Source organism: Macaca thibetana, chromosome 5, assembly GCF_024542745.1.
Source record: "Macaca thibetana thibetana isolate TM-01 chromosome 5, ASM2454274v1, whole genome shotgun sequence".
NCBI classification, from domain to species: Eukaryota; Metazoa; Chordata; class Mammalia; order Primates; family Cercopithecidae; genus Macaca; species Macaca thibetana.
Genome location: NC_065582.1, coordinates 85,441,769 through 85,469,675, shown reverse-complemented (window position 1 = coordinate 85,469,675; position 27,907 = coordinate 85,441,769). Strand labels below are relative to the sequence as shown.

The 27,907-nt window shown below is 36.2% G+C and overlaps 1 long non-coding RNA gene across 3 annotated transcripts; it reads left to right on the top strand.

Annotated features, from left to right (window-relative positions):
* Nucleotides 1-27,907, top strand: LOC126954520 (uncharacterized). Of its 3 annotated transcripts, none has more exons than XR_007725628.1 (3): nucleotides 1-623; nucleotides 10,909-11,026; nucleotides 27,704-27,907. It is a non-coding gene; the product is annotated as an uncharacterized LOC126954520 (long non-coding RNA). The 3 variants fall into 3 exon arrangements; XR_007725626.1 differs by lacking the exon at nucleotides 27,704-27,907 and adding an exon at nucleotides 13,388-14,453; XR_007725627.1 differs by lacking the exon at nucleotides 27,704-27,907 and adding an exon at nucleotides 11,504-12,534.

Here is a 27,907-nt window from a genome sequence, read left to right as displayed (position 1 = left end):
CAGCCCAGCTTTTGCATCTTAATTTCTTTCTCTGTGCTTTTGTCTTTCAAGGAGTGGTGCTGGGCACAGGTATTTTAGATAAGTAAGTGGGATAGCAAGAGAAGGACCTTTTTACTGCTCACCCATTTATTGGGTGACAATCCAATGTGCTATCCAGAATGCAGCATTTTTGAGAGTAAAATCATACTGGGCCAGATCATAAAACCCAGCATTTTTTAGACAAACTGGTATAGTGTATATGGTTAACTTACTTTGTACCAAGAAGGTATAACAAACTCACTTTAGAGGACAGTGGTGTACAGTCTGATAGAGTGAGTACCCAGTTAACTCTCCGTATGTTGTGTCAGCTGGCTTTGTATCAGGAAGCTTCTGGTGAGTTTAGGTGACCCCATAGCAGAGGCAGGTGGAAAATTCCAGGCTAGGAGGCTGGATGGAGTAGATGGTAAACACTCAAGGGTCAGTGGTCAATGATGAGGACACAAGCCAAGAGCCAACCATGGGGATTCCAAGGGGAGCTTGGGTTATCAAAGGCCATTAGAGCTGCAGTGACCAGGACATTGCCCCAAGAAACTGTGTCTGCATGAAATAAGGGATATCCTTGCTTGTTTGTGACCCAAGGATATGTAAGTCATACATTTTTGCCTGTTAGAAACAGAAGAGAGGGTGGCTATATGGAATATTAAATATTTTTATTAATAAAAATATTAATAGAAATTGCATGACCTTTTAAGTTATGGTATGGGACTAAATTTAAACTACAAATGTAGTTGTTTCTGTTTTGTGGAGAGATTATTTATGAACAAAGTAAAGGAGTTACAACTCTTCATAAATAAGTCTATAAAATGTTGCGGCATTAGATAGTGAGATCTTTTCGCTCTGTATTTCTTTCCAAAAATCTTAACAATGTCACCATTTTATTAAATCATTTGATAGGATCAATACTTTATATGAGCTATCTAATCTGAGCAGCCCCAAGAAACCTGTAAAACAGGCATTATTGTCCTATTTTATAGATAAATTAGCCAAGGATAAGATAAATCAAAGGGCTTGATCAATTCATCTAGATAAGAAGTGGTAGAGCTTGGATTTAGAACCAAGCCAAAACACTCACATGGCTTACATATTACTTTTCATTCTAAGCTGCCTTATTTTATCACAAATAGATTGAGATCAATGCACTGAACCCTTGACATCTAGACCCTCTTCTATATGATTTTAAACTACTGTTTAAATTTAGTTAATTACTGAACATTTCATGTTCTTATATTTGTTCAACTAGATTCAAAATTCTTCAGTGCTTCCTTTTTTTCATCTCTGTGTTTATTGTATTATTGTTGTCTTCAGACATATTCATTGAAGAAGTATTTATTGAGTGCCTATTATTGCCAGGAACTGTCTCAAGTGTCTGATATATATATATTGATGTATATTCTATTGATGGAGGCAAAAATAAAATGAGTGAGTTAATTTTAAGATATAATAGAAGGTATTAAGTACAATGCACAAAAAAGTAAAGCAAAGTTAAGTGAAATTGAGAATAGGAATGGGTTACTATTTTAAGAAATATGATAAAGTAGGTCCATCGAGAAAATTCCATCCGAAAAATGCCCGAGGGAGTGTCTGTGCACATGTTCAGAGGAAGAGCAGTTTATGCAGAGGGAAACAGGCAGCGCAAGATGCTTTTGAGGTACATGTGGCCAGAATAGAATAAGTGAAATAAAGTCAGAGAAAGAACAATTTTGGGTGTTGTCTGAACAGACCTTATAGGAACTTAAAAGTCATTGCAAGAAATTTCGCAAGATTTCAATGAGATAAATAACTTCCTATTTCTTACTAATATCCAGTATAGCTATAAGAGTAGACGTTGCTATAAAAGTTTTTTAGTGACACATGTTGACATCCAGACATATTATGCTGACATTTTTATTGATGAACCACAGTCTGTCATAGATTATTAACACATTATTGGCTTATGTACTCAGACAGTGATTTTTATTTACCAGACCACTGGTAATCACAGAGTTTCTCCCTACCATCTTTGGTTAATTGATGTGTATCAACTGTTGTTGTTTTTTTTTTTTTTTCCATCACATACCTCAAGATCTGGTAACACCATGGGAAGACTGTATTTCAAGAGTTTTCTTTTTTTTCTTCCCTCTCTTAACATTATGCTAAGTAATCAGGAAGAAGGAGTTAAGGGAGCTTCTTTTCACGGACTAGACTCTAGGGAAAAAAGATTGATGATATTTGGTAGAAGGAAAAGCCTTATCTCTAAAATGCCCTCAGTATTATGTCAGGCTAAGCATTACCTATGGCAAACAAAACTAGGAAGACGAGCTTCAGGCTTGGAGAATGTCTCTTAAGCTATGAAATCCTCTGAGCCTCCCTTAGAGACCTCATCCCTTCTTAACACGAAGGGCATTCCAGACCCAACAAAGAAGGGCTTCAGGAGCCATTCTTGACATCCCAGTCCTTTCTCTGTTGTCTGATCCTTTTATTTGAAATTACTTAGTAGATTGTGATACTAGTTAAAGTCTCTGATTCATGTTAGTCTGATTTGACAATCTAATCCTGTGTTAGCCCAATGATAGAGGGAATCTTAAAATAATGTTACTTCTAAGAAAGGACCAAATTTGGCACAGATTCATAGACTGTTGTTTGTAAATTCAAGGGCTTAGACATCTTCTGAATAACAGTATTTTGGAAAAATTGTGCTCTAAATATTTGGAGTGGAGTCTGAAAATAAATGGTTCATCACTAAGAGGTAAGAAGATTAAATGTTAGCAGAGGAAAAAACCATACAGGTTGTCCCTTCAAACTTGATAATTGGGAAGTATTAACTCATTTAAGTGATTTTGCCATTGTTTGAAACTTCTGAAATTCCTCTTCTAAGATTTGTTTTGGAAACTGTATTTTAAACATGTCTTCCAATGTGGCATATCTTCACTCTTTGAAGGGGTATTTCATTTTTGAAACTACTTGGGAACTACTCCAAAAAAAAGGGTTATGATAACAGATATTTGAGAATAGCAGATAATTGAGGATTTTTTAAAAAATGTGTAAATATATAGTAATGTTACTTGTCGTCTTGAACATTTTGTAAACTAAATAATTCCCAAAGTGACATACAAAACTATCTCATCAAAAATTACTTCATCAGAATGACTTATACTTTCCCAAAATGACTGCTTTGAAGGACAACATGCATTTGACTACGTTTCTCCTGATCACCTACCCTGATCATCCTATTTAAAATATCTAGTTTGATCACTCTATTTAAAATAGCTGTTTCTAATCAAGATCTCTGTTCAGTGCATAATTCTCCTGTGTCATTTTTAATAATTGCTATTTATGAAGAACAGAACTGTCTTAATATTGTATATTTCAGTTTTCTCATAATAACAATGGCTATAGCTCAGAGCAAAAAGAATAATTTTCTCAGTGGGGACCTGTGGGAATAAATATATATTTTTTTATTATGAACCTAATGAAAATCTACTGCATCATATTTACCTACAAAAGTAAAAACAAAAACACAACAACAAAAACCTAAAAAATAGCTAGTGATTACAAGAAATAACACTCTGCAGACCTTCTTCTGTATAATGCAAGGTGTTTGCTTATTGTGTTTCCTTTATCCAGATCTGAACACTATGATCTAGTTTCCGTTGAGGTGACATAATTTCTTTCCCAATAAAAGCGTCATAAATTTAGGAGTAACTTACATAAAGGTTGAGATGAGTTAGATAGCCCTAAAAACCAAAAAGTACTCATTTTGCTTCACGCTCTACATGAGACTATGTGTAAATATGTATGTGTAAAAATATTATACACACATTTTTAACTCAAGTACTATAAGGTAAAATGTTAAATACTGGTGTGTGCATCAGTTGGGGTCCTTTGAAGGAGAAGATGCTGAGAGACAATTAGCAGTCCAAGAAGATTATTGGAGGTAATGCCCATGAAAGACAAAGGGAGGAGGAAGTCAATCTTACACCTGCAAAGGAAACCAGAGGAAGGGGAGCGAGATAGGGCAGGAAGAGCCTCAGGCTGTGATGCAGATGCGAGTCAGTATCTGACAAACCAACAGGGGGCTCTAGATCAAAGAGGCCTTCTGGGAGTCTGACATTGGGCAGAAATGAGTAGGTCCTGGTACCTGCAGCACACTCAATCACTGGCTGGGGGATGTGGGGGAAGAGCGTGGCCTCTGCTGGAAAGCTGAGGTAGACACTGAAGGCAGTAACATCTGGGAGCTGTATGTAACTGCATTTCTTGAAGCTGAAAAACAAGTTTTTTTCTTGAAGACAGATATGTGTAGCACATCTCCATGGCTGCCACAGTGTGTGTGTTTGTGTTTTGACACGACTATGATCAAAGTACAGTTGAAACAAAGTTCTCTATCATTGAAAGTCTACCCTCTTATAAGGTATTCTGACATTACAACACATATAAACAGATTACATAAGCTTGCCTGATTTTCTTTGATAAAACTATATGCAGTTGACTTGATTTGGGTAAATTTAAAGAGATTGACATTACTAAAATATTCCATACTCCTGACCAGTGGCAACAATCTTACCATTAGAATTAGGTAAACTTGGACAACCAGGACAGGTGAGAATGGGCACCCTGGAATCAAATCCTCAACACAGAGCAACTACAATTACCACTACCACATTCATTTTCCTCTTCATATTTGGGGATATGAAGAAGGGAAAATGAGATGGAGTTTGCAGAGGAACTCTAGAAAAGTTTATCTTTGTTTAGAAGTAGGAAAATAAAAATAAAACCTCTGAAAGAAGAACTGGATTAAGGTTTCCTTTGTTTCCCTGGTCGTTGACTTACCCACAAAGGTATGTCTAATATGTAAATGGAATCAGATATTAATCCTGGAAGACACATTGGTAGCATATATTACTAAATCTTATTAGTATTTTTATGTTAATTTTCTTAATATTTTGTGAAAAGTTTAGTATGTTAAAGACTCTGTTGTACCAATAATAGAATAAAGGATGGGTTAGAATAACAGAAAGGCTAGTAGGGAGTTTTGTAGGTCAGAAAAATGCTTTTAACTTCTTTTTAAACACCTCTGCTGATTTTTGCCTATGGAAAGAAAGTGAAAAAACATATGTAACACATTTTGATACGAAACACAGAAATATATTGGATTTACAGATTCTTTCCTTCATAAAATTTAGCATTTGTACCTTCTAGTTCTCATCAAAAGTATGTTGATATAATTTTGTACATCAGTTTTGAAATGTATAGCTAGTATATAGGTAAATAAATATTTCACATGGTTTATGGACCTACAATGTTTAGAACATCTTCTCAGTGATCAGATATTTATTTGGCACCTACAATATGACTCAAAATTTGGAATTGCATTGTGTGGCATACACAGGAAAAATAAGTCTTTAACAACTATGAATCTCTAATCTATTTGAAGAGGTGAGAAAAATGCACAAAATACAAAGATACAAAGAGGGACTGATATAAGGCAATATATACTTAAGGACTTAAATAAGAATAATAGTGACTTTGAGATGGGTGAGTTGATTGGACTGGTTCTAGAAAATTTGTGGAGAAAATTGGATTTAAGCTGGACATTGAAAATGAGTAGGTTTTGAATAGACAAAGAAGCAATAGCAGAAATCATGTAATTAAAATGAGAGCCATCAATTGGCATTAGTCTGGTGTACAGACATTACAAGAATGATTGGATTTGGTTGGATGACTTACGCTGAGAGAGGAGAGGGAAGTAATATAAAATAGTTGACCCTAGAGTCCTGATTATGGAGGCCTTGGGCTAGACAGGGCATAAGAGGCAATAACAATTGTCGTAATAATAAAATGTAGTTAGTGTAGGTTTTACTATTGTTAGCTCAAGCATAATTGTTTAGTATTTCTTTTCTATTCTACCCCTTCTCCAAGGACTCAACCCTTTGTTTTGGAAAGCTTATGAATGTTATAGACTGTTGAAAAATGTTAGTCTACACGGGAGAGTTTGGATGAAGCCCCGCAAATTCCTAGCTGTGGGAGGATATTTCGACCAACAGTTCTGTGGGAGACAGGCTGACTGCTGCTGATAGAAGGCCCCCACCAGGCAGCTACAAAGGCACAGCTAGCAGGGCTCCTTATCATAGGGATGGCTGGACAGTTGGCTTGCCTGGCTCCCTCCTGCCTAACCCTATTGCTGGTCTGACAATGCTTGGCAGGCTATAGCTGTGACTCCACTGCCCTCCCTGGAGTCCCCACGTCTTGTCTTTGCCATCTCATTCAAGCTCCACAGAAACCCTACAAATTCCTATTCCATTGAATTCTCCTTTCCCCTAAGTCCAGTTGATTCTCATATATCCTTGCCTGAGTAGGATAGTCAGGGTTTCTCTCCAGTCTTTTTAAAATCTATTTTTATGACATTGAACTCTGTGCTCTCATTCTTTCAAGATCTTCCTTTCTGATTCTCAGGAGTCTTTTCTTTCCTCAATAATCTTGGTTCCTGCACATTGAGAACATTGTTTTTGTTTTTTACGTGGGTTCAAGAATCTATTTTATAATTATAATTTTATTTTTTATTTTTGTAGAGATAGAGTCTAACTGTGTTGCCAGGGCTGGCCTAAAACTCCTGGGCACAAGTGATCCTCCTGCCTCGGCCTCTCAAAGTGCTGGGATTACAGACGTGAGCCACTGCACCTGGTCAAGAGTCTGTTTTGTTTTGGTTTTTTGAGATGGAGTCTGGCTCTGTTGCCCAGGCTGGAGTGCAGTGGCGCGATCTCGGCTCACTGCAAGCTCTGCCTCCCGGGTTCATGGCATTCTCCTGCCTCAGCCTCCCGAGTAGCTGGGACTACAGGCGCCCACCACCATGCCGGGCTAAGTTTTTGTATTTTTAGTAGAGACCGGGTTTCACCATGTTAGCCAGGATGGTCTTGATCGCCTGACCTCTTGATCGCCCGCCTCAGCGTCCCAAAGTGCTGGGATTACAGGCATGAGCCACCACGCACATGCGAGAGTTTATTTTAAGTCAAATAAACAGCAACGAGAACAATAATTGATCACTAGCAGTTTCTTTTAATTTTTATTCCTGCTTTATAATTCTGATTTCACGAAGGCAAAGCAGGTGCCTCTGACTGACTAGGGAATCACACATAAGGAATAAGAAAAAGAGCAACCTATTGTATCCCTACATAATAATAATAGCTTATATTTATTGACTACTTAGTCTGTGTCAGAACCTGGGGCAACACTCATAGATTATTTCATGTAATCAGCAGTGCAGTTTTAAGGGTTGTGCACCACTGCTCTTTGCGTTTTACAAGTGAAGAGAGTAGGAGTAGAACTCTGAGAGGTTAAATATCTTGCTATCCTTGTAGCACTAGCAAGTCAATGGTGAAACTAAGATTCAAACTCAGGAAATCTACCCCAAAGCCTGCACTCTTACTGGCTGTATTCTTAAATATTTTCTTTATCAAGGGATTAACATAATTATAGAAGTATTTTTGGAAGATTAGCCTGGCATCTGCAAGAGAGCCTAGAGAGAGGATTATTAGTTTGGAGGTTATTTTGGTCTTTCAAAATGCCAGGAGCTTCAGGCATAAACTACAGTTGAGGTCCTAGGTGTTCAGCCTAGTGAACCAGGGTAGTGTGAGAAACATGAAGAGGTAGAGAAATTAAAAATTAGCAATTTGAGAAATTAATAGAAAAATAGACAGTATACTCGAGAAGTATTTTTCAAACTTTTTTCATAATAAAATCACCCGGGACACTTGCTAAAAATATAGAATCCTGGTCCCAACCCAAGCAGCCTGTCAGGAGATTTTCTAAGGGAATCTCTATTTTAAATAAGAGTCCTAGGTGATTCTTGTGATCAGGTAAAGTACAGAAGTCATCCTAGAATGTATCTTTTAATTTTTCCTCTACAGAAGAATTGCTTAATTACAGTGGCTTTTCTTAACTCACAGACACAATTTTCTTGTTTACAATTAGGAGCTGATGTGTAGAGTGGTTAGCACATAAGGCCATGACTGTTAAAAGCTTTTAGTCTAACTAGTAAATCATCCAGGTAATTTGAGGTTTTATTGCCATTGCATTGTTTATGGCAGCAAATCATGTTGATTTGCTGCTACCAGACACAAGGTGTAAAGTCATACGCCATAATTAAACGATATGTGACTTCTGACCCAGATACCTTTTGAAGATCCCATTTTATCAGCCAAGTCAGCCAGTTTTAAAGCAGAGTGGGTTAATCACTGAGACCATTTTGTCAGCTGCTTCTGTGGAGAGTCAACCAAAATTTCTTATAGTTGGTGGGTTCAAGCTTCGTAAGTTTAGCTTTAGAATTCAATTGTAAAGCTGAGCTCAGATTTTAAACAATACATATTTTGGGCTGAAAATTCTCTTCAGTGTTTGTAATAGTCTGGGGAAATGAATGTAATAACCATTTTGACAGTAAATAGTAGCATATGCAATTTTTTTTTTACATACTAATTCCTTCATCAGTTTTGTATCTAATTACTAAGCACTTAGGAATAGAGGCTTCTAATTCAGAAATTGTCAAGTGAAGTATTAGGCATACTCAAGGCAGCTCACCAAAGGTGAGAAGTCCTCTTTTTTCACATATTTATAAAAAGGAAGTTAATTCTCTTTGTCTACTTCCCAGATACTCTTAGTAATATTTAAAGAATCTCAGAGAGGCTTGCAAGGATGTTCAAAGTCCAAAGTCCTTACCCTGAAAGAGCACACATTGCTCCTTAGGAGTCCAGTATTATCTCTAATGCAGCTCTATTCCAAACGACCAGTGTCCAATTTCACGAGCCTCTTGGTTGAGGAGTTCTCTGGCTTTAGCAGTATTTCATCTATCATTGAGAATGAGATGAGAATATCTCAATGATGGCAGGTAGGATTCTCCCTATTTTTCAGGTCTCTTGTAAAACAACATGAAGAAGCCAGAGGAGAGAAGAAATCCAGATTCTAGCATAGTTTGCATTTTAATTCTTGAATCAGGGCTGGGCTTTCTTCTTCTTAAGTTAAATTACGTACCGATCTCTTTATCCTAGAGGACAAATAGGTAGGGAAAATGGACCCGGGGTGATGTCAGAGACCATCCTTGAAAGTTTTAGAATCCATTAGTTTGCCCAGTTGTTGGTAATAGACTTTCATACCACTGATCCAATTCCAATCATTAGGGGACACCCAGGGATCTGTTTTTGCTCCAAATATACCAATTGAATTATATTTTCCTTATTTATTTACTCATTTATATGTATGACCATGGACACATGGATAAAATATTTTATACTTTGTAATATAATATTTTATTTTACATTATTTTACTGCTATAATTGCTTTAGCTTTAGCCACCGGATGTTCTTGCAGTATAGCTTCTTTGTCTTTTTCACATGTCCCCTCCTTTACTTTCTGGTACCCCAGGATGCTCTAGACTAATCTTGTATATTTTCTCAAAAATGGGAAGTCATCAGCAAGTAGAGGTTTGTTGAGGCTATCATACTATGAGAGTGTGTGGAAGTGCAGATTACAAAAAGAAGTGTGCTGAGAATGAAATCTAATGCCAAGATTTCATTTTCAGCACCCTCCTTTTTATAGTTCTTTAAAAAATGGTCACAGGAAAGATATTCTTAGAACAGATGGAGAAAAAAACTAGTAGAAAACAGAAATAATCAGAAGGAGATAGAAACAAATGTAGGATACTTCCAAAAGTAGGAGATAGAACTAATATGAATTAGTTATTTGTTGATTGCTGCAAGAAGGCTTCATGAAATTCTGGGAAATACATGAGTCAGTGACACATAGATAAGCTTATTGTAGGTGACGAATTGTGGGCTCTCAAAACTCTGTGGTTCCCCTCAGAGGGCTGTAAAAGTTAAAGCAATTTGATTGGTTTTATATTCAAGGAAAAATATTAAAGAGTTAACTAGTGAAAAATTAAGCCTGAAAAACAGAAAATAATGAATTTTCTACAAAATAAACAGTTGTATAAATCAATTTGTTGTATGATCAAAGGAGAGCATATCTGAGGGAAATGAACTGGGAAGAAGAATGTACTTGATGGGGTATAGAAGTGGGGGTGTGGGGTCCTGATAGCTGGATCATGAAGCATAGAACCTGAATCTATGACTTACCTTCTCTTGGGATTTCTCATTGATTACTCCCTAATTCTATCACTTTACTAACTACAAGGAGGTCTGTTTCTACTTTAAAATATGTTCAAATATAGGTAAATGTCACTTGGAATATCCCAGAACACAACCATACTGAGGAATACAGAGGATACTAGAGCTCTTAGTAATTTGGCTTTGAAGATGCTGCTACCTTTAGCTTCAAGTTCATAAGTTCTTGATTTCCCAGCCTCTCTCCCTAGGCCTGATGCCAATTTTAATACTCACTGCCCAAGACACTTCCCATATCCCTGTGTGCCAAGTGTCTAGAATAGTGCCTGAACTATATTAAGTAATCAAGAACTATTTGTTGAATGAATGAATGTGTGAATGAATTAATTATATCCTAAGTTACATTTCAATATTTTAGAAAGATGCCATCTTATAGCATCAGCATACTTGTCTTTGTTTACCATATTACAGCTCTTGGGGTTTTAGATGTTTGGTCTATTATTTTCCTGAACTTCACCCTCTCTCCTTTTTTCCTCCCTACTTACTTGTATATCTCTCCTACTCTTGATATTGCCCTAGATCTCCTTGTAAAATATTTTGCAAAATTGTTCAGGCTTCCTGCATAACTCTGACTTGAAACATTATGCTTTAAATTTTTTCATATTGCTTCTCAGTATCTTTTCTAAAATAGATCTGTGTGATAATTATTTTTGGAGGGGGTATGCTTTTCACCATAACAAGGAATAAGAAAATTTAAATGTGCTATAATTTTTTATCTCCACAGATTGTTTTGCTTATTGGTGTTGAATTTTAATTAAAAACCAAACAACTTTTCCTATTAACTTGATGCTACTTATTAATTCAAATGAAGAGACTGACTCTGGATATTGGGAAAATTTATCGTAAGTCTTTAATAATCTTTTCTCATGGTTTGTGAATTATTTACTGGAGAACATTTGTTACAGACTTGGGCTTCACATGGTTTTCCTTGAGTCTCACAAGTAGCTTCCTTTTGAATAGATTTAGATTCCCTAAACATTTGGTAAATGCCTAGCACATGCCAAACATGTAGGTAGATGTTAGGAACTTCATTTACTCAATGAGGAAACAGATGTAAAGTGACTCAGTGACTGTGATCCAGCAACTATCCAATAACGATGGTCCCATAGTCAGTGAGAGAGGTAGGGTTAAAGTCTACCTCTTGGGACTCAAGTCCAGTACCTTTTCCCATTATATACTTGGTAAAAGCTGATTTTTAAAGATATATATATATCTCTTTAAAATATATGAAATATATTGGAGAGTGTTCACTTTCTTCTGGGGTCCTCATAGCTTAAATGATACTTCATGGTTTTTATTTTGTGTTCCTTTTCTCTTAGTCTGGAATCGCAAATTGACCTCAAGATATATTTGATCAGGATGAATTCCAAACCTGAAATTAGTTGTTCTCTGAGCTCAGAGTTTTAGATTAAACATCTCTCTCTTGATATATATATCTAGGGTAAGTTATTTAAAATTATCCTTAATATCTGGAATAAGAGTTAAAATTAAGAAAAGTAAGTCCAATAATATTTGAAGTAAGCTTTAAATTGGACTTCGGTTATTTAGAAATGTTTTAATCACTAAACCACTGATTGAAATAAAGTATACGTGATGGACATAATATTAGACCATCAAAAGTCAGGGAACATGGCCTTGATGACAAACTTAAGAGAAGCATGGGAGGGTTTGCTGCTACTGAAGATTTTAAATTTTTAAAAAAGAAAATAGTGTGGTATTTGAGTGAATTCCTAAATATAAGAAGCTATAGTTTTTGTAAATATTTGAATTCCAGAAAATAAAATTCACGGCTATGTATGAGAAAGGACATTAAAAAAAATAAGATGTTTTTGACCAGTCGCAGTGGCTCAGGCCTGTAATCCCAGCACTTTGTGAGGCTGAGGTAGGAGGATGGCTTGAGCCCAGGAGATCAAGACTAGCCTGGGCAACATAGTGTGACCCCCTTCTCTACAAAAGATAAAAAAATTAGTCGGCACGGTGGCATGTGTCTATAGTCCCAGCTACCTAGGAGGCTGAGGTGGGAGGATTGCTTGAGCCAGAGAGGGAGATCAGAGCCTGAGAGACTGAGGCTGCAGTGAGCCATCATCACCCTGCTGCACTCCAGCATGGATGACAGAGTGAGACCCTGTCTCAAAAAAACGAAGAACAAAAACAACCAAATGTATTTGCTAACTTGCTACAAATATAAAATGATACTTCTTTTGTAGATTGTAAAAAATCAAGTGAAACTAAAACTTTGTGCTCTTTGATCATGATTTCCATTTTCCCTGTTCTTCCCACCTGCCTCCCCAGACCCTAGTAATCACCATTCCACTCTCTACTTCTATGAGTTTGACTAAGATTCCACATTTAAGTGACATCATATCATCATATGGTTTTATATATATATATATATATAAAATCACGTTTTCTTTTTCCATTCATCCATTGACACTTAGGTTTATTCCGTATCTTGACCTTCATAAATAATGCTACAATGACCATGGGAGTGCAGATATCTCTTCAACATACTGATTTCAATTCCTTTAGATGTACACCAAGAAGTAGGATTGCTGGGTTATATTAGATGATCCACTGCACAGCATGCAATAGTAATCTGCACAGCATGGTCACTACATAGTTAATAATAATGTATTATGTATTTCATATTATTAAAAGAGTAAATTTTAAATGTTCTCACCATAAAAAGTAAGTATGTGATGAATGTGGGATATGTTAATTACCGTGATTTAATCATTCCCCAATGTGTGCATGTATCAAAACATCACATTGTACCCCATAAATATATGTATATATAATTATTTTGTCAGTTAAAAATAAAATACAAATAAAATCACTTTAAAATAAAAAAATCAATTGAAAGCATTTCTAAGTATTTGAACATGTAATTGTTGATAAAACACACAATGATTTCACTAATTCCAGCTGAGCATTTTTCCACTGGGAGATAATATATTAAGGGAGTTTAGAAATATATTTTCAGAATTCTATATACCTACCTATCTCTATCTATCTGTATATCCATTTATCACGTTTTGAAATTTTTTTAAAGTAAAAAATAATAAAATGTCTCTTGTGTACCAAATCAGCAAATTAAATTGATATAAAATTCTCTCACATATGCTTGACTTAATGTAATAAATATCATAACATATAACTTAAAACTTATCTTTCATCCCTTTCCCTTTCCTCTTTCTCCACAGGTGACCATTATTCTGAGTTTTTTAAATGCTTTATTTTTTCTAATTGAAGAAATGAAAATAGCAGTCATTCAAAATCCTATCGTATTATCTTTTGATCATCATAATAACCAAATGCAAATAACTCTCCCTTGCTGAAACAATTAAATGATTTAAAAATATCAGTGTCAAAGCTGTTCCTTCTAAAATGTAAGGCAAATCTAATAGGTTCTAAATATAGATTACAAACTCAAACGCCCTCAGGTGCCAGGCAGGAGAGATTAGAGAGCCACCTGTCAGAATAGAGCCGTTAGATTTAGTTTATCCCCAATTTGTAAAAGATGGATGCTGGTTGTCTTTTCAGAATGGCAAGACATTGATAGACAATATTATCAAGTAGTCAGAATCTTGAAAGAAGGCAGAAATTTTAGCATCTTTATTTCTAATTTCTAAATGTTGACAAAGATTTAAAATTTAAAAAGTACTTTGTATTTTAAATTAACTCTGTTGGAAGTCCAGCATCAGCTGTTGGGACTGCTACTTTGCAATTACGGCAAAGTGGGACAGCTACAACCATCTTTCTGGTTGAGTGCACTGTCCTCTTTACCCTTGCGAATTCACTTATTTACTAAACTACATTTGCTGCTCAAGTTTGGGCTTCCTGGATGTGGTAAGTTCTCCATGACCTGGCATCACTCTGCCATCCTGCCTTCAACCCTGCTGCTCCCATCAAAGTGGCTTCCTTGCAGTCATCTGTCATATTCAACATTGTTTTTCCTCCACTGCTGAGCTCATGAAGTTGGTCTGTGAATGTATCATATAGTAGAAAGAAACTGGATTTGGACAAAATTCTATGCTGATAAAAAGGAGAATGAGGCCAATGCTGTGGATGTATTTATATATCTGCTGAATCTGTCATTTAGGAATTAGAAAATAGTTGCTGCATCCTTTGTTTTAAATACTGCATACTTGAAAAAAGATAAATATTTTTTCAACCTTTGGTTCTTCAATTGAAAAATTTCAGCTCACAGAATCTTTCCCAAGATAGAGAATTTCTAAACCTATAATTATTTTTGTAACTTGCCTGTAAACTCTCTTTATATTTTTTATTCTTTTTGTTTCAAGTCTATAATATTTCTCATTGTTCAGAATGAAGTTGATAATATTTTAATATAAAGTAGAGTTACTGCATTCATTGCTATGTTCTGATTCATTGTTTACAGTGATTGTTTTAACCGTTTCTGAATCTGAGTTTTTGATTTGCAATGATTTTGTGAATTATTGTGACACGTTGGCCACTGTATTATACCATCATATTGAAGAGATATTAAGTCATTATTAGTCCATATTCCCATTTAAAGTGTTAAAATAGTATAAATGGCATACACTCTTCTTAATATCCTGGAATACTGAAAATGCTTTCAACCAAACATATAAGAATTTTAGAAAGCTAGACTCTGACATGAGCAATAAAACACACTAGGTCATTCAGAATAGAGATTCACTTAGTTTAAAAGTAGTTTTTATTGCTACATAATATTGTGAAGCAAACTATTCATCAGTAGCCTTAAGCATGTACTACCTGCATGAAATACAGGGACATCTGAAAGACTGGAGGAATAGGTTGGATTTCTTAGCCTCTTGTGGTTTCCTTATACTTTTTTCTGATCTTCCCATTAATAATCCATAACACCTAGCACCGGCTATCAAATATACAGAAAAAGCTTGTTGAATAAATGAATCAGTGAAGAAATTCGTGATATCCTTTCAACAAATTCTTTATTTCTCTCTCCTATCTGTCGATTCCCATTGTATACATAATATCTACACATTACTAATGTATGGAATGTTATGTTCTTCCTTCAAATGAACACATGCCCTAATTCCTTAGTCTATTGAGATGCTTGACAGAATGTGACTTCTCTGGTCTAGACTTTTGTGGAAATATGTATTAGCTAGATGTGCAAAACATGACATGTTTTGAAGAGTGTGCTCAAAGTAAAGAAATGTTTCAAATTCCCAAAGCACAGCTTGAAGTATAGTTGTAATTGTGACTTGTTGGCAGAGGAAGGCAGAAGGAACAGTAGTTTGGCACCCAGAAAATAGAAATGCAGTGGACCATTTTCAGCTGGAAAGTCAAGGAAAGATTGGAAATCAAAGTGATCAAGTGGGTGAACTTAGAGCAAAATTTTAGGAGCATAAAGCTGGGAAGCAAAACATCTGATTTTGTATCTCTTTTATCACTTGCTATGGGAAAACTTCAGTTTTAAATTTTTAATCAATGTGGTAGTACTAATAGTACCTACTACTACCTAATAGTACCTAATAGCATGCTTTTTTTGAAGATTAAAGAGGCACATTATAAAATACATAATATAGTACCTGATACATACTAAGGATAATAATACTGTTTTTATTGTTAGAGAAGCTATAAATCAGAGAATTGTCACATTCTAAGATGTGTAAGTCTTTTCTGAGGAACTGACATATACAGAGCAAAATCATTAGAAGCATCTTTGTACATAATGCTGTCAAATGAATATGTTTTTCATTATAGCTTTCAAGATAACATAGCTATTAAGCCTTAGATAAATTATTGTTTTTTCCTCCCTTTACCTACCCCCTCCTTCATTTTCTCCCTTCTTACTTCCCTTCCTTCCTTCCTTCCCTCGCTCCTCCCCCCCCCCCTCCCCCCTCCCCCCTCCCTCCTTCCCTCTCCCCTTCCCCTCTTCCCCCTTCTCCCCTACCTACCTACCTACCTAACCTACCTACCTACCTACCTACCTACCAGTATTTACCACCTCACAACTATGTTCTAGAGTATCCTGGGCACTGGGAATACTATAAGCATATCTATTAATATATCTCTTTCTATATCTCTATATCTAAGTATCTATGTAGCTATCTGTATTATTTAACTACCTAGCTATGTATCTATCTACTTATCTCCAGCTTGGGCTTTATAACAAAATATCATTGACTAGATAGCTTAAAGAACAACAACAGCAACAAAAATTTCACTCAGTTCTAGAGGCTGGAAATCTAATATCAGGGTCCCAGCATGGTCAGGTTTTTATTGAGGGCCCTCTTCCCAGCTTGAAGTTGGCTACCTTCTTATACTGTATTCTCACATGACAGAGAGAGTAAGCTCTGATGTCTCCTCCTCATCTTATAAGAACACTAATCCCATTATTCAGGCCCTACCCTTATGACCTCATCTATACCTAATTACCTCCTAAAGACCCCGCTTCCTAATATACTGGGAGTTAGGGCTTCAACATGTGAATTTCAGGGGAACACAATTCAGTTCGCAATACTATGTCAATATATTTATGAAAAGGGAGTGGCTAATTCTAATTGAGTCATTGAAATTCTCATAAAAGAAAAATGTTTAAACTCAGCCTTGAGTATGTTCTCCAGGTGGTTGGATAGAATGGGGAGTAGAGAAAGAGAAAAAGGGTAGAAGATGTGGAATTACAAAACGGACAGAGATGAGAACTAACACAGTGGTATTTAGTGACATGGTTAGAAGAAAATAGCTTCACTAAAGATTCTGGACATTGCCGTGATGATCATTGTGTCTTCAGTGGGGGAGTGACACAATCAGGGTCACCGTCTGGCAGCAGCATGGAGAATGGATTAGAGATGGAATGAAGATTTTAGGAGACTACTCTGATAGTTCTAATGAAGTACACTGTGGGCAGAAGTAGTTCGGATGAAGAAGAGAGTAAATAAAAAATGACAAGATTTTATCTCCCATAAACCTACAATAATTATATATAGTCATATACTGCATATAATATATACATAATGTATAAAAATGTTTTGTTCAAAGACAGACTGCATGTGTGACAGTGGTACTGTAATATTATAGTGGAACTGAAAAATTCCTGTTGCCTAATGACATTGTAGCCTTGGTAACGTCCTAACACAAAGCATTACTCTTGTGTTTGTGATGATGCTGGTGTAAACAACCTACTGCACTGCCAGTTGTGTGAAAGTATAGCATATACAATTATGTACAGTACATAATATGTGATAATGATAATAAAAAACAAGTATGTTAATGATTTATTTACTAAACTGTAATTTTTAATTGTTATTTTATAGTGCACTTACTCCTACTTATTTTTTTAAAAAAGCTAACTTTAAAACGAACTCAGGCAGGCCAGGAGTGGTGGCTCACGCCTATCATCCCAGCACTTTGGGAAGCCGAGGCAAGTGGATCACCTGAGGTCAGGAGTTCGAGACCAGCCTGGCTAACATGGTGAAACCCTATCTCTAAAAATAAATAAAATAAAAATAAAAATAAAAAAAAACACACACAAAGCAGTCTCAGGGATGTACTTTAGGAGATACCCAGAAAAAGACATGGAAGAGGACAATGTTATCGCCCCTGAAGACCATCCAATGGGACAAGATATGGAGATGCAAGACAGTGATATTGATGATCCTGACCTTGAGTAGGCCTAGTCTTTTGTGTGTGCGTGTGTGTGTGTGTGTGTGTGTGTGTGTGTGTGTGTATGTGTATGTGTGCGTGTGTGTTTTGAGACAAGATCTTGTACTGTTGCGCAGGCTGGAGTGCAGTGGCATGATCTAGGCTCACTGCAACCTCCCTCTCCCGGGCTCAAGCAATCCTTCCATCTCAGCCTCCCATGTGGCTGGGGCTGCAGGCACATACCACCACTCCTGGCTAATTTTTTTTGTTTCTTTTAGAGATGGGTTTTGCATGTTGCCCAGGCTGGTCTTCAGCTCCTGGGCTCAAGCGATCTGCCCACCTCAACCTCCCAAAGTTCTGGGTTTACAGGCATGAACCACCATGCCTGGGCTAATGTCTGTGCTTATGTCTAGTTTTCAACAAGAAAGTTTAAAAAGTAAAAAAATACATAAATAAAAATCTTATAGGAGTACAAAGAAAGAGTAACTTTGTACAGCTGTACAATGTGTTTGCATTCTAAGTGTTATTACAAAAGAGTCAAAAAGTTAAAAAAATTAAAATGTTTATAAAGTACAAAAGTTATAGCAAGCTAAGCTTATTTTATTATGGAAGAAATAATTTTTTTAAAAAATGAATTCAGTGTAGCTTGCATGTACAGTGTTTATAAAGTCTATAGTAGTGTTACCAAGCAAAAGGGGCTTGCTGCCTGATACACTCGAAGCCAATAGTATGACACCGAGTTTTTTAGAAAAGAAAAGCTTTTTATTGCAAGACTGACACCAGAGTTTTTTAGAAAAGAAAAGCTTTTTATTGCAAGTTGACTGACAGAGACAGGAGTCCAGTTCAAATATGTCTCCGTGTGCTGACTTTAAGATAGTACTTTTATTAGAAAAGGTTTAAGGGATGAATTCTGGGATTGGTAGATTGGTGGAAAGAAAGGAGGTCTAAAACGTCCTAAGGAATGCAGTTATCTTTCATGCTACGTCATGGGTCACATGTGCAAATTCAGGGGGAGTTAGGATTAAACATGCAGTGGAAACTCAGGCTATAATGTTATCAAGCTTGTTCTGCGCAAACTCCTGTCAGCCATATTGGTTCCCATCCATTTCAGCTAGTTTTGTTATCTTCCAAGTGAAGGGAGTTTCAGGAGTTCAGCAAGTTGTTTCTTTTGTTATCTGCCATCTTTCAAACTCGAAGATTTCTGTTAGCTATTTAACTCCTTGGGGCACGATTTCAGTAGTAGATGATAATGTCCTAGGTAGTCACATTCTCTGACCGCTCACTCACCACAGAGCAATTTCCAGTCCTGCAAGCTCTATTCATGGTAAGTGCCCTGTACAGGTGTACCATTTTTTGTCTTTGATATTTTATTACTGTGCCTTTTCTATGTTGAGATATGCTGAGATACACAAATATTTACTGTTGTGTTACAATTACCTGCAGTACTCAGTACAGTAATATGCTGTATAGGATTGTAGCCTAGGAGCCATAGGGTATACCATATAGCCTAGCTGTCTTGTAGGTTATACCATCTAAGCTTGTGTAAGTATATTCCATGACTGCACAACAGCAAAATAACCTAATGACACTTTTCTCAGGATATATCCCCACTGTTAAGTGGCACGTGACTCTTGTTTTTCAGGCTGCATTTGCCAGTGGGATGCCAAGAGATTATTTCCGGGGGCATATGCTTGCCTATTTTTGGCTTGGAGGTTATTCATGATTTATGCCCTGCCGCCTCCACATGGTGCTGAGTACCTCCTTTCCACACTGTTGTTCCAATAAGTGTCACCAGTGCTGCTGGGATCTCATTTCTGGCTTTAGCTGCTCTTGCTCCTTCCCTTGGTTTCATTTTTGTGGCTATTTCTGCTGGTTCTAGTCCAACACCATCATCACAGTCATTGTTTTTGCTGGTTCCACTAACATCATGATCATGGGCAGACCCAAGACTTTTCAGGATTGCTATCTCTATTATGTTGGAAGGCTCCTGCCAGTCTGCAGCTGCTGTTGTAGCACGCTTTGCTCTTGTTTTACTATGAGCATGAAACATAGCTTGTGATGGTATGGCTTTCCAGCATTAAAGTTAAGATTTCATTCTTAACTCTGCCACTTACTAATTTTGTGACATTTTGGTTAAGTTACTCAAATTCTTTGAGTCTTAGTTTATTTATCCTTAACATTAGGATAATGCTACCTACCATAAAGTGTTGTTCTATGGATTCAATGACTTTGTATAATTAAAACACCTAACATGCTGATTCCACACCATGCAGCATAAAGTAACTACTTATTATTGTCACCTTAAACCCCATCATGAGCCCACCTGACTCCCATTGCCACTTTCACTCTCTTCTACTTCCCAAAGCTTACTGCTGTCTTGCATCTCAAAAACTCTTATGGATAACAGGTTAAAAATATCATTTACATAACCCCAAGTTAGAAGAATATATGGAACGTAATAGTTGCTTGATACATGCCAACTTATTTCCCATCCTTGTTCTTGGAAACTCCCATTGGGTTATTTTTCTTAGGGCCATTTCCCACAGTTTCCTTTCTTTTGTGCTGTAATCCATCTATGTGCATTCTTTTGTGGAAGCCTAAATCTTAGTGTACAAATTTACCTGGCCATGTAACTCAAATGACCAAATAGCCCAGGAGAGAGAGGGACAGAAGCCAGAAGAAGCAGAATTGGAGAAATTAAATGGGTTATATCTGCTGAACCTTGAAGCAATTAAAAAATTGTCCATTATACTATCCAAAGAGAGCAACAAGTTCAACTATGGTCTGGACATTTGTTTCAAGCAATAAAGTTAATATGCTGATTCTAGCCATAAGAAAAGTGCAGTAATGGCTGATGCTTTAAATAAAGCATTAAAGTTTTGAAGCAATATTATACTCACAGTAAAACTCTTAACTTGTGATAGCCAGCAAAGGAGCTTCATAGGGTATATTCCTCCCCATCTCAGGTGAGCGACACTTGTTCAGAGGAGATATGGCTTCTGACACCCAAATAGGCAAGAGTTCAGAGAAAAGTTCCATTTCTAATGGAGCATAGAGTAATGGTTAGAAGTATAGTCCCCCAGACCACATTCCCTGTCAGCTATACTGCTTACTAACTCTGTGACTTTGGGCAACTTATTTAACCTCTTGGTGCCTCATGTCCCCATCTGTAAGATGGGGGATGATAATGACATCAACTTCATAGGTTGTTGTGATAATTTAATAGGTAAAGAAATGTAAAATTCTACAAAAAATGCCTGGCATGTAGTTGACATTGAACAAATATTAGCTATGTTATTATTATTACCTTCATTGGATAGGGAAATCAAGACAAAACAGAGTTCCAAGAGTGGAGCTGATAGATTCATAGGTTGGAGGAAGAAGAAACTTCAGGGAAAATTTACATCCTGAAAACAACTACTGGGGACTTACGTCTGGCACAATGACATCAGGTTGTGACTGCACTTCTATTCCTGAATCAAGACTGGCTGAGGAATAGGGTGGATCTGATCCAGCAGACAAATCCTCAGTGATGCCCACTGGAGAGGCTGGAGGAGGCAGGAATTTAAACAGTGCAGAATTCTTGCTGTCATCTTGCTGGCCTCCTAGGGGACCGAGAGAGCACTTTTGTACCTCCATGCTACTGTGACTCCACGGCGCATCCTCCTGTAGGTGTACTCGAAGCTGTTCTGGATGATTAATCTGCTTGTATTGATTATTTCTAGCCTAAGTTTAAATGAAGAGCAAATATTTCTCTCAGGTTTATAGTGCTTTGTTTCTTAGGAATATTTTTGGACACTTGAACAACAAGTAAACGATATGCTCTACATAAAATGGTAATGGTAAATATGCTAAATTAGGTGATACTAAGTAAACTTCTTTAGTGTAGTCTCAATACAGAGATAATAGGTAAGTTCAAAAATTTTAAATTATTATGAGTACATTTGAGATTCTGGTGCTTCTGAACTACCAGTGATGATGTCATTAAGGTACAGAATTACTTTCTCAGGTGGTTTGACTATTAAAGTGTTTACATTAGATTGTAAGCTGGCAAATATTATCACACACATTGTTAAAATGTTTAATATTATCAAATGTCACAGAAGAACCTGGAACTGTGATGTCAAGCATTGTACCTTTTGGATTTAATTCTGTAGTTCTTCCTAACATTTACCTTGCTAACCTTTGGTGTTTATTTCATTTTTGAGGAGGGGGGTTGTTTTGCTCTACTCTGGGTAAAACTTTTAAAATTATTTTATTTTGTATAAAATTTATGTTTGTCTTTGAAGTGCAGAATTTCTATATTGGTTTCCCTATTTGACATGTGAATTAGATCACTGGGATTTTCAATCCTGAATTTATGAAGAATCATATCTGAAATAAATTCAATGGATTATGCTAGCTGATAGGGTTCGATGTTGTGATTTATATTTCTATATACATGTTACTATATTTTCAATTATCTTTTGAATATTTAAAAAAGGTGTCCAATAGACTATAAGAAAAATTTTAGTGTTTTTTGAAAAATAATTTTATATTTTTGCACTGTGTGCCCACTTTTTAACACAAGTTGTGTATGTTTTTTCGGAGAAATTTAAAAAATAAACTGAATATTTTGGGCTGTGGATTTTAACTTCCCTAGGAAGTGCTGTCCTCAAGGCATCTCTACTATTTTGAAATTACTATAATTTCTCTACTATTTTGAATGACTATATATTGGCTATAATTATGACTAAAATATTTAAACAGTAATAAATATTTTCAAATATAGATGTTGGCCATTGAAAAAATTATTGCATTATATATTTAATAAAATTTTCTCACTTTTAAAATTCATAATATTATTTTACATTTGTATATTACTCTATTTAGAGCCACAAGCCTAGCATAGAATTTGAACTCCACCACTGATGTAATCCATCTTGGAAATATTAACCTCTCGTGCCTCAGTTTCATATTGTAAGGTTAGGATAAAAACAGTACCTGCCTCACAATTTTGTTATGAGGATTATATGATTTAATATAGGTAAGGTGATTAAAACAGTGTTTGGATCCCAGTAAGGGATATAGAATTATTTACTTTGTTATTTTTAAAACTCATTTGGGGAATATAGGAAAACGTGATATAAATCATAAACCTGCAAAGGGGATTTTCTACACAGTAGTGTTATGATAATCTCCCCTTGAAAAAGGATACTAAGATTCTCACTGTCTATGCTTAGATTTAACATCAATACAATATGAATCAGAGAAAACTTTTTATTGATCAGCATAAGATGGTTAGAAGAATGCTTTAATATCCAAGTAATAGCCGTTATGTTGAACTCTGTTCTTTAAATAAGACAAAGTAGTTGAAACAGTTGTAATTCTCTGATACTCTCATCGGTAGGCGTAGGTAAAGTAAACCAATGAGAGCTAAGCTCCCGCTCTGCTGCAGCAGAGGGAGATGAACGGACTAGTAGGAAAGGGATTGCTCATGGAGGACATGGCTTGTGGTGTTAGAGAGCAAATAAGAAGTTGGGCTGTGGTCGGGGCTGGGACTGCTGCAGTACACAGTGCAATTGTGCTTTGAGACCTAACTTGCCCTTGATCACATCTATGAGAAATAGGCCCAGAAAGAGTTACTTATGGGCCAAAGGTAGCATTAACATTCTAAACACATCCAGTCATTTCCGTTCCAAGGAAGAATGCTCAGATAGATAGTTGTGAACATCTCTTATCTTGGGATCAATAATGGAAGAATAGAGGAGCCATTTGCTTCACTTCTCTTTTTTCTTTTTAAAATGCACTGTATCCAATGTGTCTGGCTTGAAGGCTATTAACTGGGTTGCATAATACTGGTGGGCTAGGGAGTTAGACAATACAGACTAGAAGTCATTGCTACAGGTTTTTTTTTCCTTTAATTTTATAAAGCATATGCTAATGTGATACACATTTATCTCAAACATGTATCCCAAAACCTACTCATTATTTTATCTCCCAAGATTATTTCCTTTGTTCTTGATTAATATTATCGCTATGCACTGCTTTTCAAGGTCATAAATCTCTGTATTCCATTCAACTTCATCCTTTTCTAACTCTTCACATAAAATTTATTAGTTTAGACTATTATGTGTCAGACACTATTCTGGGAACTAGTTGTATTTTAGTGAAAAGAAATCAACAATAAAAACATTATCTGTCCTCATGGTGTTGACAGGAGACAAGCTCACAAATAAACATATGATTTAGTGGAGGGTTATGATTTGTTATGTTTTGTCATTATTTTTATATCTTTTTATATAAAATGTGTTATATCATTTATATCATAAATAATTGTTTAGAAGTATCAGTAAAATATCTTGAATAGGAATGAAAAGATAACTTAAAATGAGTGGTATCATCAGAAAACATTATAGTGGACCAAGAAGGACCCAAAAAACCAAAAATATAATGTTGTTATTCATAGAAAATACCTTGAGCCTAGGAATATTTAATTAAGCAGACATTTTTCAGACATGCACTATGTATATTTTCATTAACTCCACAAATATTTCTTGCAAATCTTTTGGGCACTGGGACAAAATAGTAAACACCCTATATAAAGTCTTATGGAATGCCACACACCTACTTCCTAACTATTCTACTTCCTAGCTCTCCCAATCTGACCCCCATTCAATAAAACCTTTCTTACCAGTGCCCTGTTGTGGCCCTTTTCAACCACAGATTATTGTATCATCTGGTCTCCACTTCATCATCTGCATTGCCATAGTTATCCTTCTAAAGCATAGAGTTCATTGGAGCCCTCTGATACTAACCTTTTATGACTTCCTATCATCTTCCTTATGAGTTCATTTACATTCCAGCCCTGTGATTCTCCAATCCCATTTACTGCTTTATAACCTGAGCAATATATCCTCTTAGCTGCAATTTCAGCTTTTAGCTTAAGAATCGCTCGTACTTCATTGAGAAAATAGAAGCAACCACATAGGAGTGTTTTCATCTTCTTACCTCCATATTGTAACCCTATTTCCATAAAATAATATGTATCATATTCTTTTTTAGTCCTTTGCAGCCTGTCAATGGCAAATATTTCCACTTGTGCTTCCCTTAATTTTCAAGACCTTTGCACTTGAAGTAATTGTATCGTAAGTTTCTTCTTTTCTAGTGGGTTATTTCCACCTGTATACAATAAGCTCGTTCATTTAAAACATCTATTCCCTGATTTTCCATTATTTTCCATTTCCCTAAAAATATTACTCCATTTTTCATAATATTGTTGTCTTAACCTGCTCTCTCCATTCTTCACCTACTACTTACCAATCAACCCACTCTAATCTGGCTTCCATTTCTGCTATTCATGGAAACCTCAGTCCATCTTCTCTCTTTTCTTTTCTTCTCTCCTGCCTCACTTCCTTTCTTTGTTTTGCCAAAAGGATTATTGATGCCAAGGACATCAATAATAACCACATTACCAAATCTAATAAACCTTTCTGTACTCATCTTACCTCACTACTCAGGAGCATTCAGTATGAATCAGCCTGCATTCCTTGAAAACTTGACTGTCTAGACTACTTCTTCCTTTCCAGTCTCCTTGTTCTGGATGATCCTTCCCCTTTCACCTGAAATCATAATTATCCACACCCTCTCCCTGGGTGATTGCACTTAGTCACTGTGATTTAAATGTTAACAATTGAAAAACTAAAGAGCTCCAGACTTATACATCTACTGCTTATTGTAACTGTCCAGTTGAATGCCTAGTAGGCATTTTAAGCTTGAATTTTACAAACCAGAACTTTTGTTTTTTTTTTTTTTTTTTTTTTTTTTTTTTTTTTGAGACGGAGTCTCGCTCTGTCGCCCAGGCTGGAGTGCAGTGGAGTGATCTCGGCTCACTGCAAGCTCCGCCTCCCGGGTTCCCGCCATTCTCCTGCCTCAGCCTCCTGAGTATCTGGGACTACAGGCGCCCGCCACCGCGCCCGGCTAAGTATTTTTAGTAGAGACGGGGTTTCACTGTGGTCTCGATCTCCTGACCTTGTGATCCGCCCGCCTCGGCCTCCCAATGTGCTGGGATTACAGGCTTGAGCCACCGCGCCCGGCCACTTTTGTTTTTTTTTCCACTCCCTACTTGTTCTTCAAACAGTCTTCCCCATCCCAATAAGTGGTACCACCAAGCACCCAATTATGCAAACTCCAATACCTAGAAGTTATCCATGATTTCTTTATTTTTTCCCTCACCCTCCACCCCATAGCATCCATTAGCATGTTCGAAAAATATTTTGAATCTCTCTGCTTCTTTCCATTTATACTGTTACTACCTTGTTTTAAGTCACACTCATACCTTTCCTGGACAATTGTGGCAGCTTCTTAACTGCTATCTTTGCTTCCTCTCTTATTCACGCCCATATTGCAGCCAGAGTAATCTTTATTAAAATATGCATCAGATCCTGTCACCCCCTTACTTAAAACTCTTCAATGGTTTCCCATTTCGTTGAAAATAAAGTCCAGAAACTTTTCTGCCAAGGCCCTGCATGAGTTAGTTCCTGGATATCTCTTTGGAATTATTCCCTACTGTTCTTCCCTAACTGATTTCATTCTAGCCACACCATCCTCCTTTCTGTTCCTTGAATAAGTCAAACTCTTTTCTACTTCAGAACCTTTCAATCGATTCTCCTAACACTTGGAATCCTCTTTCTCTGGCTTTTTGCATAGGAGTTTTTCTTTGACTCTCAGCTCAAATGTCATTTCCTTAGAGAAGGTTTCTTTGCCTTTTATTCAAAACAGCGTATTGGTCTTGTGAGAATCTCTATAACAAAGGTTTTTTAGGGTCAAATACATTTTGATGGTTTTATATATATTATATTGCCTTTTTGGTATTCATATGCACAGTAGCACATTATAGCTTCATTAATTCATACATTCATTCATTTAGCTAACATTTATGAACACCTGCTATGTGCCCCAAATTATTCTAGGTGCTTGATATACATCAAATAGTAAAATAGACACAATTCTTAATTCATAAAGTTTACATTCTAGTGTATGAGACAAATAATAAACAATTAACATAATTCCAAACAAATTATGTAGTATAAAGAAGGTCATTCATACTACAGAAAAAGAGAGTTAGGTAAGTAGGATTGAGAGTGCCATGAGAGTTGGGGTATTCTGAGAATCATATTATGAAGAAACCAGCATCTGTCAAACTTATTAAACCATACAACACACATTATAACCTTGTGAAACTAATTTTGCAAGGAACACACTTTAGGAAATTATGATAAGCCTTCCTTTCATTCTCTCCTCCCCTATATTCATGTTATAAGTAGAAGCCTGAGTTCTAGAGAAGCCATCTAATTATCACTAAGTCACAAATCCTTTCTAGGAATTTAAGATATGATGTACGCTTTACAAAGTCGATTGTGAGGATTATGATAGAAACAATCAGTTGCATATCTAGCATATTTGGCACTTGAAGCAAATTGTCTATATGACAAAATTACTTCCAGTAATAGTCATGAAATAGGACAAAAAAAATAATGGTTAGAAAAATCAGCAGACTTTCAAATTTTTCTTCTATTGAATTTTGTGTGTGTAATAATACCAATAAGAAGAGTAAATAAATATTACAGTACAAAAATGAGAAAGGTAATGGGTTAATACTTTTAAGTTACAATAATATTTTCTTTTTAAAAACATGCCCAAATAGGTGGTCTGTTACATATAACAATTATTAGGGATTGAATGTGTCCCCATCTGCCTCCCAGCCCCCAATTCATATGCTGAAACTCTTAACTCCCATGTCACTATATTTAGAGTAAGAAAGTAATTAAGGTCAAATGAAGTCATAAGGATGGCGTTCTGATCTGATAGAATTTGTGTCTTTATAAGAAGAGACATCTTTTTTTTCCCTCTCTTTCCCCAAGGGCATATACAAAGGAAAGGCCATGTGGGGAAATAATGAGAGGACAGCCATCTGCAAGCCAAGAAGAGAATCATCACTAGAAACCAAATTGGTTGGAACCTTGATCTTGAACTTCTTGCTTCCAGAATTATGAGAAAATTGTTGTTTGAGCCACACAGTCTATTATATTTAGTTAGAGCAGTCTGAGGAGACTAATACATTGATA